This window comes from Coenobita brevimanus, chromosome 31, assembly GCF_032717465.1.
Source record: "Coenobita brevimanus isolate Jiangsu-jjx chromosome 31, ASM3271746v2, whole genome shotgun sequence".
Classification (NCBI taxonomy): domain Eukaryota; kingdom Metazoa; phylum Arthropoda; class Malacostraca; order Decapoda; family Coenobitidae; genus Coenobita; species Coenobita brevimanus.
The window spans coordinates 21,959,550-21,976,159 of NC_136984.1; positions in this window are offsets into that span (position 1 = coordinate 21,959,550).

The following is a 16,610-nucleotide window of genomic DNA, read 5'->3' on the forward strand; positions in this document are numbered from 1 at the left end:
CTTTCAGTTTCATCTCTCCACCTCTTGTCTGGCCGTTTTTTGCTTCGCTTACAGTCTCTTTGAGTTCAGACAGTCTGCCTCTTGTTCCACTGGTTATCCTTTATTCTTGGTACACGACCTGTCCACCTCCATTTCCGTTCTTTTATAACCTCTATAATGTCTTTGGCGTTAGTCTGCTCTCTCACCCAAGTTGATCTGTTCCTGTCTCTTTAAGATATTCCTAACACTGACCTTTCCATTGCTCTTTGAAGAAAGATTAGTCGATTTTCCATCGATTTTGTCAGTTTCCAGGTCTCACAACCTGCATCATAGATGGATTTATACACTCGTTTTATACTTTTCGTTTCATACGTATTGGCATACTACTCTTCGTGGTGCATTTTTGTTTACCGAAAGCTTTCCATCCAACTGTAATGTGTCTTTTTATTTCGGTATCATAGTCTTTCGTTACTTTTAGTATATACCCTAAGTAATTGCACTCCTCAATTTCTTCAAGAATTTTTTCACTTATTCTGATGACGTTTTTGGTGTAATTCGATTAAACATTAGTTTGGCTTAGCTTCATCTCTAGTCCTACTTTGAGACTCTCTGTATGGGTAATTTAATGCATCTTGTAATGTTTCTATTCTTTCTGAGATTAGGACAATCCCTTAAACAAATGTAAAATGGTTCGGTTTTGTCCATTTATGTTAATTTCTTTATTTCCCAATCTAGCTGTCTCTAAATATTTTCTAGGCATGCTGTAAATAATTTTGATGAAAGTGTACCTCCCTGACGCACGCCCTTCTCAATCTTAATTTTTTCTGAGTCTTTATGTAATTTAACTGTAGCAGATCTCTCTATATATGTTTTGGAGCAGTTTTACAATGTTCTCATTTACTTTTTGTTCCCGCAATGAATTTATAATTATGTGTTCCACTGAGTCGAAAGGCTTTTATGTAATCAACAAAACCTAAGCACCATGGTTTATCATATTCTGTAGTTTTCTCAGTTAGCTGATTCATCGTTCGTTGATGATAGTAGTCGAATATCTGCTTCGGGATCCTGCCTGATCACGAGGTTGGTTTTCTTCCTGATTTGTTGTTATTCTGTTTGTAAGGACTTTTGGTAAGAGTTTGTAAATAATTGGTACCGTAATAAGCTATTGGGTCGATAGTTACTAAGGTCTGTTAAGCTGCTTTTTTTTTTTTTTTTAAGCAGTCACTGTTGCATTACACCACGTTTTGGGAATTTTCTTCACGTTTATATAATGAATAATAAGTGGTCGAGCCTAGTTTGTACTTCTTTTCCAGCATCCGACAGTATCTGCAAGTATTCTATCTTCTGGTGCCTTCTTTCTTTCCATACTTTTAAGAGAAATGGTTACTTCGTCTGGTGTTACCTCAGATATTTTGCTTGTGTAAACTGAAAAGTTAGTCATCGGTATTGTCTTTGATGCATACAGCACAGTTCTTTGTAAAATTCATCAACTGTCTTTATTATCCTATCTCTACATTTGAAGACCACTGTTTTTTTTTTTGTGTGTGTGTGTGTGTGTGTGACATAATTAATTGCTCTCCTAGTGCCATTGCACTTCAGATCTGTTTCAGACTTTTTTTTTTTTTGATGGATTCTTTGATCTGATCCATGTTTCTCCTTTTTTCTTCTCAGTCTCCTGTTGATAAAGGTATCTAATACCCTTCTTTCTGTTTCATCTTTCCTTGTTTTTACTTTCATATCCTTTCTTGTTTTCATTAACTCGTGGGTCATTTCTGAATACTTCTTGGCTCTGGATACATTAGCCTACCATCTTACCTTCCCTGATTCTCTTGTTATTTTTAATCATCTTTCTTTCACCTCTGAAATTGAATCTGGCTGTGCAACCTACCATTCTGTGGTCACTTCCTGTTTTTACTTTACTGATTACTGTGAAATTTATGAACGTGTTATTCTTATCTGAATATAATGATATCTTTTTCAATCCTTGTTTTTCTATTTGGACTTCTTTGTGTTCATTTTACCTCTGTTCTTTTGTAAAATAATTTATTTCCATGTTATACATTTCAGCAAAATTTACCACCATTTCACCTCTGTCATTTGCTAACGTTTGCATTGTAGCCTCCCATTACTATAGTATATGTGGTCTTTTCATTCATAATCTAGACAATGTCTTCATCTGAGCTTTGAGAAATCAGTTGATGTACTTGAATTACTTTCAGGGCGTATCTTTTGCATACTCTTATTGCAATCCATGCTACTCTATCAGATACACTGTTGAATTTAACAATATTCTTTGCAAGATTTCGTTTAATTAGAAATCCTACACCATTAACTCCTTTATTTTTGCCTTCCTCTGTCATTATAAAGGTTGTTGCTGTGTCTGAACTGAATTCATTGTTCTTCTTTTCTGTGGATCTCACTGAATCCTATCTATCTATCTATCTATCTATATACCTAGGCTGCTTCCCCCAAGGAAAGGGAGGTAGCCGAGACAGGACGACTCACTCTCCATTTACTCATCCATTCAAACACATTCATTCGCATCTTAGCCCCAAAGGGGAGAACGGACAGATCCTCACCGCACCACACCGCACAAGGGTCAACTGGGCAATGCAATCAGTGACATCCGCAGCAGGGCCCGACAGCAGAACTGGTTTACCCCTGCCACATCATAACAGACCCATCCCCTTACCCGCACCTGACCTGACTAGCTGCTCAGACCAAATGCGGGAGAATATCCCCTCAGGGCTGCGTCATCACTTATTCATTCACAATTTCTCTCCATTTATTTCTGTCACGCACAGCCACTCTTCCTTGCTCAACAGACATCCCTCTCGCATCCAGCGCTCTCTTCACACTGTCCATCCATCCTATTCGTGGTCTTCCTCTCAGCCTTACACCTCTCACATCAGATCTAGTTATCTTTTTCACCAATCGCTCATTATCCATTCTCTCCATATGCCCAAACCATTGCAACACCCTCTGCTCAACTCTACCAGCCATCTCCCGAACAACTCCAGTTCTCCTTCGCACTTCATCATTTCGGACCCGATCCATACGCGTCACTCCACACATACTCCTCAGACATCTCATCTCCATTACATTCAAACTTTTCCTCTCTGCTACACCCATATTCCATGTTTCAGACCCATATAATGCAGTCGGTACCACAACACCCTCATACAGCCTTCTCTTTACATCCATTCTAAGCGAACGACATTTAAACTCTTTTTTCATTCCTCCCAGCACCTTTCCTACTTCATTTATTCTAAACTTCACTTCTGCATCTATTCTTCCATCCACAGCAACATGTGACCCTAGATATTTAAAACAATCTACCTCCTCAAGCAACTCACCATTCAAAACTATATTCATCCCCCTACCATCTATCAACCTCGTACACTTCATCACTTTACTCTTATTCTCATTTACTTTCAATTTCCTCCTTTCACACACCCTTCCAAACTCCTCTACCAACTGTCTCAAACTCTCCTCTGAATCAGTCACCAGTGCAGTATCATCTGCAAACAGCAGCTGCTTCAGATTCCACTCTCCTCCATCAACATTTACCAGACTCAGACCACCTAAAACTCTTGCATTGACCTCCCTTACAACACCATCCATGTAAATATTAAACAACCAAGGCGACATCACACATCCCTGTCGCAGCCCCACTCTCACGGGAAACCAATCACTCACAGCATTTCCCACTCTTACACACGCTCTACTATTTACATAAAAACTTTTCACCCCTTTTAGTAACCTACCATCAAGTCCATACAATCTTAAAACAGTCCACAAAGCCTCCCTATCAGTTCTATCATACGCTTTCTCTAAATCCATAAATGCCCAAAACACATCCTTGCCTTTCGCTAAATACTTTTCACACACTTGTCTCACAGCAAACACCTGATCAACGCATCCCCTCCCTCTCCTAAAGCCACACTGCTCATCATTAATCACTCCCTCTGTACCCTCTCTAACTCTCATAATTAACACTCTACCATACACCTTACCTACCACACACAACAGACTTATACCCCTAAAGCTAGTACATTCATACTTATCACCCTTGCCTTTATACAACGGGACCACACAAGCACTTGCCCAGTCAATTGGCACCATACCTTTCTCAAAGCACACATTCAACAATCTTACTAACCAGTCAACAATAATCACTCCACCACCCTTCAGACATTCCACAGCACACCCATCCATACCTGCAGCTTTCCCTGTTTTCATCTCCTTTACTGCCTTCTCCACTTCCTCCTTCGTGATCAAAGAATCATTCAACTCTCCCAACACATTTATTCCTTGCACCCTTCCATCCGCCACAATCTCAGCCACCCTTTCCTCCTCTACATTTAACAATCTTTCAAAATACTCTGCCCATCTCTTCCTTACTGCATCCATCTCAATTAACATCCTTCCATCCTCTGCTTTTACTCGTTCTTCCTTCCCAGACTCTCCCTGTCGCACCCTTTTCACCTCCTTCCAAAACATTTTCTTATTCTGCTGAAAATTCTCTGTCAGCCGCCTACCCCACCTCTCATCTGCTGCCACTTTAGCATCATGCACAGCCCTTCTCGCTCTATTCCTCTTCTCCTTATACCTTTCATATGACATCTCATCCTTCCTCTGCAGCCACACTTCATATGCACGTCTCTTCTCAGCCACAGCCATACTTACTTCCTCGCACCACCATTCACTTCCTTTTCTTACACCACCACCCACACGTCTCACACCACACACCTCTTCTGCATGCCCCACCACAGCACTCTTAAACAACTGCCATTCCTCCTCCACGCTGCCATTTTCCCGATCTTTCACTGCGTTCCACTCATCTTTCAATTTTTCCTGATACTCTATCATTTTCTCTCTTTTATCCAACTCACTCACTTTCAAAACCTCCCTGCCACACCTAACCCTCCTAGCTCTCATCCATCTCTTACCTACTCTTAACTTTCCCTCCACCAGGTAGTGGTCAGACATACCTCCACCCTCCCCTCTCAGAACTCTCACATCCAACAATCTTCCTATTACATTCCTAGACACAACCACATAGTCCATCAAGGCTCTATCAACAACCCTTCCACCCTCCTGTCTCACCCATGTATACTTATAAATATCTTTCTTCTCAAACAGCGTATTCCCAATCACCATCTCTCGCTCAACACACATCGCTATCATTCGTTCCCCATTTTCATTTCTTCCAGGCACACCATGCATACCAACCACGCCTTCAACTGCTACATTTCCCACTCTAGCATTCAGATTTCCCATCATTACCATATTCACATTCGCTTCAAAACTCTGCAGACACTCATCAACATCATTCCAGAAAGACTCCCTCTCTTGTTCATCCCTTTCACTACCAGGCCCATATGCACTCACAAACACCCACAACTCACGTTCAAATTTCGCTTTCACCCACATCAGTCTCGATGACACCTCCTTCCATTCAATCACACATTGCTGAACTTCCGGACTCACTAACAAGGCCACACCTTCTCTTGCCCTTCCTCTATCAACACCTGACAATCTTCCACTCACACTTCCAAACATAGATTCCCCCTTCCCTTTCATCTTCGTTTCACTCAAAGCTAACATATCCAACTTTCTTCTCACAAACATTCTCCCAATCTCCTCTCTTTTAGCCTCAATCGTACTACATCCACGCACATTCATAGACCCAATCTTCAGGGTACGGGGATAACTCCATTCCCCATCCCTTTCTCTGGCCTGTCTCTTTTTAGGAACTACAAAACAGAGGAGGGGGTCCCTAGTCCCCTCACCCCGCCCCTTTTAGTCGCCTTTTACGACACGCAGGGAATACGGTGGCAGTATTCTTCCTAACACAACCTGGCCGCAGAGTAGTAGTACCACCCCATAATGCGGGGTAATCGTTTGCAGGGCTTCTTACATTGTCTATGTATATCTTCATGGATATCATTTTGTTAAATGTCCCAGTCTCTGATGTGTCGAGACAGTGCCTACTCACTTTCGGTGGCACACTGCCTGTAAACACAGGAGGCAGTGCAGTTGGACCTTTAGTAAACGATGATCCAATAGGAATGCCCACCAAATCATTAATCCGTACAGTGCCAGGCAAAAAAAAAAAAAAAAACACACACACACACACACACACAAATACTCCTCTATGCTGGCCAATTTTTTATTTTTTTCTTCTCGCTAAAGAAGCTTAACACATCAATAAACGATCCCTGGCACTAATAAAAGTAATCACTAAAGCAAGATAGATGGTTGAATCGATTCAGGTTGGTGCCACTCTGCCTTTGAAATCTTTGAGGTTGCTGAGAGGGCAGAGCAGCTATGAGCTTTTGAAACAATTTTGGATTTTTGTTCTGGCTAAACTGGCTTAATACATCAATATAAGATCTCTGACACTAACAGTTGTAATCACCAATGACAGAAAGTTGGCTGAATCGACTCAGGTTGGTGCTGCTATACCTCTGAAATCTTCGAGGTTACTGAGAGAACAGAGCGTCTGTGAGAGTGTGAACTGATTAGTTTTTTATTGTGGGTAAATGTGCTTAATACTTCAATATAAGGTCCCTGGCACTAATAAAAGTAATCACCAAAGTGAGAAAGTTGGTTGAATCGAGGCAGGTTGGTGCCACTCTACCTCTCAAATCTTTAAGGTTACAGACAGAGCAGAGCAGCTGTGTGCCTGTGAAGACTCACTCGCCTCTCGTGCTCTTAAATCAGTGTTGTAAGCATAGCTGAGAAATGTCTGAAGTTAGTGAGATACGATATAACCTTCCACTTTATTTCAGTTGCAGTACTTCCAATGACTTCTCAGTGCTGCAGGACGTAAATCTACGTCACAGGCATCTTTGAAGGGGAGGTAGATCTAAATTGCTAACATGGTACGGGATAACAGTAGAATTCGTGTTTCATTGGGAGTATTGCGGCAAATAATCTTACAATTCTCTGCCACGTAGTTTCTGCTGAGATGTAATATTTGATGCTACCATATTCAGTACGTTCATGGGGCCCTGTATACCTATAGGGAGTCCCACTGTCCGCAGCATCTAAACAATCATCAATCAATCTAGAAGGAGCAAATGCCACTGGGCACAGAGCCTCATTCACCCTTCGACTACACCTATGCAGGTCCATTTGTGTGACCCCCCAGGCAGTGACTCTTCCCCCTCTAAGTATTTCATGACAGGAGTGATTGACCTGTTCCAGCAATGAGTTACGTGGTCTTCCCCTTGGCCTCCTCCACCCTGGGTTAACTTGTTCAGAGATCACCCTGTGAGCAGTATCAGCCTCAGAAAAGTGGGCCACTTGTCCAAATAGTCGGAGTTGGCGTTGATGTACAAGCCTTGATTCAGTCTCACGGAATTGTCACTCATTACGCACCCAGTAGTACCAGCAGTATCCCTTGATCTTGCTAAGACATTTAGTACCAAAGGAGTCAATTTGCCCCTTCAGGTCACTGTTTAATGTTCATGTATCACAGCAATATAGCAAGACAGGGAGCACCAGTGCCCTGAAGGTGCAGCCTTTCGTCCTTCTATACAAATAACGACAGTGTCAAGTACCCGAACTGAAGTAATCCATAACCCTGTAGGCCAGACCAATGTGACGAGAGATCTCACTCTCATCTACTGGATCTATGGATCACAGTATCAGTATAAGTACATCTTTCCATGACATCTATATCCTTACCACAAGATTGGACAGACTGAAGTGTTTCCTCCAGCGAGCCATCAAATGCCTGGACCTTTCTCTTGGCCCAGTAGACCTTTAATCCAAGGGCTTCACATTCTCGTGAAACTCCTCCAGGGCACTCAGCAGTATCTCCAGCGACTCCGCTGGGATTATTGCACCATCAGCAAAGTCGAGTTTAGTGATCGTGAAACCGCCATTTGATACCCCACAGAGATTTCAACTGACGACCCGATCCAGTACCCAGTCCAAATATGTGTTGAAATGTGTGGGGACAAGGACACATCCCTGCCATACACCAGATCTTACTGGGAAGAAGTCGGGTGTTCCCCTCCCCCCCACCCACACACTTGACAGAATTCTCAGCACTCAAGCACAAGCCAGTGATCAGTCAGATTATCCCAGTGGAGATCCCAGTGAGTTGCAGGAGTTACCATAATATTCCCGATTTACAGATCTTGATAAATGTATGTATATAGATAGATTGATAGATAGATGGATAGATAGATAAAAACATAGATAGATAGAGAAATAGATATACAGTAGGTATAGACAGGGATATATATATATATATATATATATATATATATATATATATATATATATATATATATATATATATATATATATTGTTACATAGCCTATGATTTCATCATCCTTTGTATAATTCTAATGTACAGTATGCTGCATTTTTTATCACGATTCGCCACGTGGCTTCCATAGTGACCAGGCTTGCATGTTCTACCTCACTCCCCCCTTCTCCCCCTTATAGTAGAGTGAGTCGTTCTTTCTGTTATTCAGAGCAAGAGTGTCAACCCTTCGTCCTCTATGCCTTCGTTTGCGCATCCTTCTTACAAGTTGAATCAAGCTCTGCCGGCCCCCTATATAATGAGCTCAGTCTCTGCATTAGTTGCCACTTAGATCTACTCATTTTGTTCACATCTCTGTCCTCCCCTGTATAGTGTATTATTATTTTTGTGAGTGCTCAGGAAGTCTCCAGCCATCTAGCTGCTGTATAATTTGAGTATAAGTGTTACCATTTTTCTTGTACTGTATAACATGGGGTGTTAATTCGTAAGCCTGGTAAGGATTTTGCTGTCAGCCAGTATTAGTAATAATCTATATATGTAATAATATTATATCTTCCTTTAACCGAGTATTATCCGGTTCTCTCATTTTATCAGGGCTGACTTAGATACATTTGTTCTTGCCAAATTCGTGTTAATAGAGGCTATTGCAGTTAACCATATATGTAACCTGTTTTGCCATTACATTATCCTTATGAGTTCTGAATGTTTAGTTGTTAGTTTGAGCATTAAACTTTAACTTGTAATTTTACCTAAGTCTTTTGTTTTGAACCTGGAACTTTGAGGGACAGTAGTGATTTTAGTATACTCACTTGAAGTGTTCATTATCTCTCTCTGTTTCGTAATATAAATTGGCGACTTCTTATCAGGATATTCAGGATATTATCATAAGGATATTGATTGATATTTTGTGACTGTGATTTATTCATGATGTCTACTATTACTACTCTTGATGAATCCAAAGATTTTTTGTCAAATGTGCAAACAGTGTGTGATGTAGAAAACAGAACAAAGAATGAACTTAAGCTTGTTGCTCAACAATTGGGAATTGCTGTTCGCTCTCATCATTCTAAAGATCAAATTGTTGACATGATTAATAAAAGCTTGTTTAATGTAACTCCTCCAGAAGAGCAAACGCAGATTGAAATAGCTAAGTTACAGCTAGCCCTGCAGGAGGCTCGTGCTAAGGAGGCTGAGTTTCAGGCACGTGCTAAGGAGGCTGAGTCTCAGGCTCGTATTCAGGAGGCACATGCACAGGCACAGGCTCAGGCACAAATTGAGCTTGCTAGGATTCAGGCAGACCATGAGTATCGCATGAAACAAGGTGGAACTGGATCATCTAGCTCTGATGATTTTGATGTGGCTAAAAATGTTAAACTTGTCCCTCCTTTTAATGAATCTGATTTAACAAAGTATTTTCAGTTGTTTGAGAGGGTAGCTACAGGTTTTAATTGGCCCAAAAAGTATTGGCCAGTACTCCTTCAGACTGTTCTCACCTGTAAAGCTCAAGTAACTTATGCATCTTTGCCTCAGGATCAATCTGATAATTATGATGTAGTTAAGAGCTTGATTCTTAAGGCCTATGAGCTTGTTCCTGAAGCCTATAGAGTAAAATTTAGGACAACTTATAAGCAAGATAAGCAATCCCATGTTGAGTATGCAAAAATAAAAAAAGATCTGTTAGAGCAATGGTTAAATTCTAAGAATGTAAATTCTGATTTTGATCAATTTAAGCAGATGATTTTGCTGGAGGACTTCAAAAAGTGTATTAATAATGATGTAAGACTATATCTTGATGAGAAAATAATAGATAATTTGTCTGATGCTGCAGTTTTAGCTGATGAATATGTTCTCACTCACAAGAGATATTCTAAAGAAAAAAGGAAAGCTGAGAGTAAGTACGTTGCCTCTATTGAGAGTAAAGGTAACAGGAAAGAGAATAAGGATGATGTTTCTCAGGAAGTAAATACCAGCTCCATCTCTAGATTTCAGAAAAGTAAATGTACTTATTGCAGTAAGCTTGGTCATACTACGGAGAAATGTTTCAGGAGACAGCGTGATGTGAACAAAAAGGAGTCTTTAAATATTCAGTCAATTGGTCTAGTGTCCACCCTTGAGAGTTCCAAAATTCTTTAACCGAGTTAACTGAACCTGCTTTGAGGGGTAAATTAAATTCTCATGATGAAGCTCCTCTTTTGAGCGGTAACGTGGGTGACACTCTCAAGAGTTCATGTACTAATTTCCTGTCTGATGGTTTTGTCAGTCCTCTGGACAGCAATGACAGGAAATCAGTTAAAATATATCGTCATACAGGTGCTTGCCAATCCCTTATGCTGACCAGTGTTCTAGGCTCTAATGTTAATTCCACTGATGAAACTGTAATCTTACAAGGTGTAGGGAATAATTACTTCTCTGTCCCTCTGTGCAGAGTGAATTTAGAGTCTGGTTTTGTTAATGGTTCAGTTATGGTTGGGTTGGTTGAGACACTCCCAATGTCAGGTGTAACTTTCTTACTTGGAAATGATATTGGTGGAAGTCAAGTGTGTCCAGCTCCTCAGTTGTCTGGTGAACCAGTGACTGCAGCCTGGGAATGTGGTGTCTCTGATGTGTTCTCTGCATGTGCTGTCACTAGGGCTAAGTCTAAAGTTACTGGTGACTTAAAGGATAATGATGATGATGATGTTATCCTAGCTGACACTTTTCTTGCTAATTTGGACCACTCACCAGATGAGGCAGTACCCCGTAGTGTTGATAATTTGTCTCGTCAAGAGTTGGTTCAGTTGCAGGTTGCTGACCCTGAGTTGAAAGGTCTAGCTAACTCTGCTTGCAGTGAGGAAGAGTCAGCTGGTGCTTCTACTTGTTATTATATAAAGTCAGGAGTACTTATGAGAAAGTGGAGACCCCCAACAGCATAAGCCGACTGTGAATGGGAGGTTGTACATCAAGTTGTCATCCCTCGTGTTTGTAGGCAGGATAACATTAGAGTGGCTCATGATTCCAGTTTGGCAGGAGACCTTGGAGTGAGGAAGACTGTGGCACGCATTTTGAAACACTTCTACTGGCCAGGTATCTTCAGAGATGTTTCCTGGTATTGGAAGTCTTGTCACACCTGTCAAGTTGTGGGGAAGTGTAATCAGACTGAAAAGGTTGCACCTCTAGTTCCCATTCCTCCTTTTGAGGCGCCATTCACCCTTGTGTTGGTGGATATTGTGGGCCTTCTTCCTAAGACTTCTTCAGGATTTTCTTATGCGTTGACCTTGATTGATATGGCTTCTCGTTATCATGAAGCCATTCCACTTAGAAATATCTCAGCAAAGAACGTGGTTAAGGAAATGCTAGGGTTCTTCACCAAGTTTGGTCTGCCCAAGGAGGTACAGTCAGACCGGGGAAGTAATTTCATGTCAAATGTTTTCAAGCAGTCTCTGAAAGAGTTGGGCATCACCCAGATCACGTCTTCAGCTTACCATCCCCAGACCCAAGGAGCGTTGGAGAGATATCATCAAACACTCAAATCGATGCTCAGGAAATACTGTTTGGAACATTAGAAAGACTGGGATAAAGGTCTTCCATTCGTTGTATTTGCCGCAAGAGAATCTCCAAATGAATCACTGGGCTTCTCACCCTTTGAATTATTGTTTGGCCATGAAGTAAGAGGACCCTTTAAGCTACTCAAGGAATGCTGGCTGTCGGAGGATGACGTCAACCTGCTGGAGTATGTGATGAAGTTCAAAGAACGGCTGTCCACTGCTTTACAGCTGGCGAGAGAAAATTTAGGAGCTGCTCAGAAGATGAAGACTTGGTATGATAAGAAGTCCCGGTTACGCCACTTTCAGCCAGGAGATCAGGTTTTGATTCTGCTACCGGTGCATGGGCAACCTCTTCAAGCCAAGTTTAGTGGTCCTTATTTCGTGGAGAAGAAACTCAGTGATGTCAACTATGTCATCGCCACACCAAATCGTAGAAAGAACAAGCAACTTTGTCACATCAACATGCTAAAGTTATATCACAGGCGGGACGAAAATAACCCAGTCTGCACTGTAGCTGTTCCACCCGAGTCTGCAAATTAAGTTCTCCCATGCAGTATGAGCCTGAGTGATAGTTTGGGGAAGAATCCTGATATCATGAATGATCTCCAGACTAAGCTTTCTCATCTAGCTCCCGAGGAAAGGCAGGAGTTTGCGGCATTACTGCAGGAGTACCCACAAGTGTTCCATGCCACTCCAGGAAGAACAACTGTGTTGATGCATAATGTCGATGTTGGAGACGCAAAGCCAATTAAACTGCCTCCTTACCATGTGAACCCAGTGAAAGTTCCTCTCATCCAGAAGGAGCTTGGCTACCTGTTGGACCACAAGATGATTGAGCCCTGTCAGAGCGAGTGGAGTTCTCCTGTCACTCTAGTCCCTAAGCCAGGTGGGTCACAGCAGCTTTGCATCGACTACAGACGTGTTAATCAGATAACCAAAACAGACACTTACCCTCTCCCTCGTGTGGAAGATTGCATAGACAAGATCGGAAAGGCTAAGTACATAAGTAAGTTTGATTTGTTAAAGGGATACTAGCAAGTACCTATGACTGAACGTGCTAGGGAGATCTCATGTTTTGTAACACTAGGAAAGACTTTTGCATGTTCTGTAATGCCATATGGTATGAAGAATGCACCAGCCACTTTTCAGAAGCTCATGAATGTTGTAACAGAGAGTTTGGCAGGGTGTGTTGTTTATATTGATGATGTATTAATCTTCAGTGACAACTGGAAAGATCACCTATGCCATGTCAGTAAATTTCTTGAGCGTTTGGTTCAGGCTAATCTTGTAGCTAATTTATCAAAGTGTGAGTTTGGTCAAGCTAAAGTTCAATACCTTGGGTACATAATTGGTGATGGACATGTTGCACCAGCAGGAGCTAAGGTTCAGGTTATAAATGATCTTCCCAGACCTAAAAGTAGGAAAGAACTACAAAGATTTTTGGAAATGGTAGGTTATTACAGGAGATTTGTTCTTAACTTTTCAATTCTTGTATCACCACTTACAGACCTACTGAAAAAGGGAGTTAAATTTGTCTGGACCGATAACTGTGAATCCTCTTTCAGTAAACATAAAGCTATCCTATTAAGTCAGCCAGTGCTCGCTACTCCAAATTTTGCTAAGCCTTTTAAGATGGCTGTTGATGCAAGTGGTACAGGAGCTGGGGCTGTTTTGCTGCAAGAGGATGATCAGGGTATTGAACACCCTGTATCTTATTACAGTAAGAAGTTCACTCCATCTCAAAAGAACTACTCAACTATTGAGAAAGAGCTTTTGGCCTTGATTTTGGGTTTACAGCATTTTTCATTTTATTTGTGTTCTGGTTTTGACCCCATAGTCATTTATACCGATCATAACCCACTGAAATTCCTTAGTAAGTGTAAAGATAAAAATCAGAGATTGACAAGATGGAGTCTACTTCTTCAGGAGTATTCATTAGACATACAACATGTCAAGGAGAAAGAAAATGTTACTGCAGATTGCTTATCTAGACTTTAGACAGATTGTTTTAGAATAATAAGAAATTTCCTTTGTAAATTTCTTTTTCTTTGTGGGGAGCTGTTACATAGCCTATGATTTCATCATCCTTTGTATAATTCTAATGTACAGTATGCTACATGTTTGATCACGATTCGCCACGTGGCTTCCATAGTGACCAGGCTTGCGTGTTCTACCTCCCTCCCCCCTTCTCCCCCTTATAGTAGAGTAAGTCGTTCTTTCTGTTGTTCAGAGCAGGAGTGTCAACTCTTCGTCCTCTATGCCTTCGTTTGCGCATCCTTCTTACAAGTCGAATCAAGCTCTGCCGGCCCCCTATATAATGAGCTCAGTCTCTGCATTAGTTGCCACTTAGATCTACCCATTTTGTTTACATCTCTGTCCTCCCCTGAATAGTGTATTATTATTTATGTGAGTTCTCAGGAAATCTCCAACCATCTAGCTGCTGTATACTTTGAGTATAAGTGTTATTACCATTTTTCTTGTACTGTATAGCGTGGGGCGTTAATTCGTAATCCTGGTAAGGTTTTTGCTGTCAGCCAGTATTAGTAATATTTTATATCTGTAATAATATTATATCTTCCTTTAACTGAGTATTATCCGGTTCTCTCATTTTATCAGGGATTTCTTAGATAAATTTGTTCTTGCTAAATTCGTGTTAATAGAGGCTATTGCAGTTAACCATATATGTAACCTGTTTTGCCATTACATTATCCTTATGAGTTCTGAATGTTTAGTTGTTAGTTTGAGCATTAAACTTTAACTTGTAATTTTACCTAAGTCTTTTGTTTTGAACCTGGAACTTTGCAGGACAGTAGTGATTTTAGTATTCTCACTTGAAGTGTTCATTATCTCTCTCTGTTCCGTAACAATATATATATATATATATATATATATATATATATATATATATATATATATATATATATATATATATATATATCCCATTGGAGCCCGCTGTCCCGAGTATTGGACAGAACCGGGATTTTTCAAGTCTTTGTAAAGTAGGGAACCCCCGGGTAGGGACCTATGTGCTTCGCGACTATGGGCCAATAGTTGGAGGGCAGAACGCTTAGTACCGTCCCAGTGCAATGCCTCTCCCAGCACCCCTGGGATCCAATGGGTTATATATATATATATATATATATATATATATATATATATATATATATATATATATATATATATATATATATATATATATATATATATATATGCAGAGACTTCATTTCACCATGAAGATATGTATGCAAAATAACTACAGGAGAAATGAAAGGAGCAACAGTGAGTACTTTCTTATATTACATCTTCAGAGTGAGACAGAAACGTAAAGGGTAGACGTATTTTATGCACACCCGCAGCAGGTAGTGGCACACAGAACAAAGGATGAACTGAATTTTTACCTGCGGCTTAACTTATGGTCACCTGCAGCAGGGAGTGGAACACAACAAAGGATGACCTGAATCTAAAAATGGGTGATGGGTGATAGGTGCCTTTCTTTTTTCTTCCTTAGGGATGCACGTGACAAAGGAGGAGGGAGTAGGAGGGGAGGATAGGGGAGGGGGAAGGGGGGGAGGAGGGGAAGGGAAGAGGGGGGATGGAGAAGGGGATAAATACTGCTGCTTAACTTAAGACCTGGAGGATTAATGCTAGGTGTGTCCCACACAGGTGTGACTACACCTCCAGGAGATGACAGGGAACACTCAGTTGTTAGTCTGGGGGATACTGCTTTAAAATTAATTCAGTTAACAATTTATCACACTTAAAATGACCATAACTCATGTTTACATTCTTTTCATATGTGCCAGAAATTAGACAAGATTCTATTACATTTCTTTCATCTAAGCTTTTAGATCTTGCTAGAATCTTGGAGCCTGTCTAGTCAATATGGTAATCACTGGATGCTTTGTGCTGAAATAAACCACTACTCTGTTGGGCTGCCCTTACACTGTATTTATGCTGTGAGATTCTAGTTTCCAAATCTTTTCCAGATTTTCCTATGGATAATTTGTTACAGCTTTTACAAGGGATTTTGTAAACAACGCCTGAATTACTGAAAGGGCTGTTCTTGATGAGGGTTTTTTTGATGGTGTTCTCATATTTGAATACTACTTGTACATTGAGTTTCCTCAGTATGTAAACAACATCAAGAAAATTTTCATGGAAGGGGAGGACAAGGGTTCTTTGAGTATTCTGGCGATCTGCCACAATACAGCCAAGAAACGATTCCTTGAAGGGAAACTAATAAGCCAGATCGCCAGAATAATCAAAGAATCCTTGTCCTCCCCTTCCATGAAAATTTTCTTGATGTTGTTCACATACTGAGGAAACTCAATGTACAAGTAGTATTCAAATATGAGAACACCATCAAAAAAAACCTCATCAAGAACAGCCCTTTCAGTAATTCAGGCGTTGTTTACAAAATCCCGTGTAAAAAATAGAACAAATTATACATAGGACAATCTGGTAAAGATTTGGAAACTAGAATCTCACAACATAAGTACAGCGTAAGGACAGCCCAACAGAGTAGTGGTTTATTTCAGCACAAAGCATCCAGTGATCACCATATTGACTGGACAGGCTCCAAGATTCTAGCAAGATGAAAAAGCTTAGATGAAAAAAATGTAATAGAATCTTGTCTAATTTCTGGCACATATGAAAAGAATGTAAACATGAGCTATGGTCATTTTAAGTGTGATAAATTGTTACCTGAATTAATTTTAAAGCAGTATCCCCCAGACTAACAACTGAGTGTTCCCTGTCATCTCCTGGTGGTGTAGTCACACCTGTGTGGGACACACCTAGCGTTAATCCTCCAGGTCTT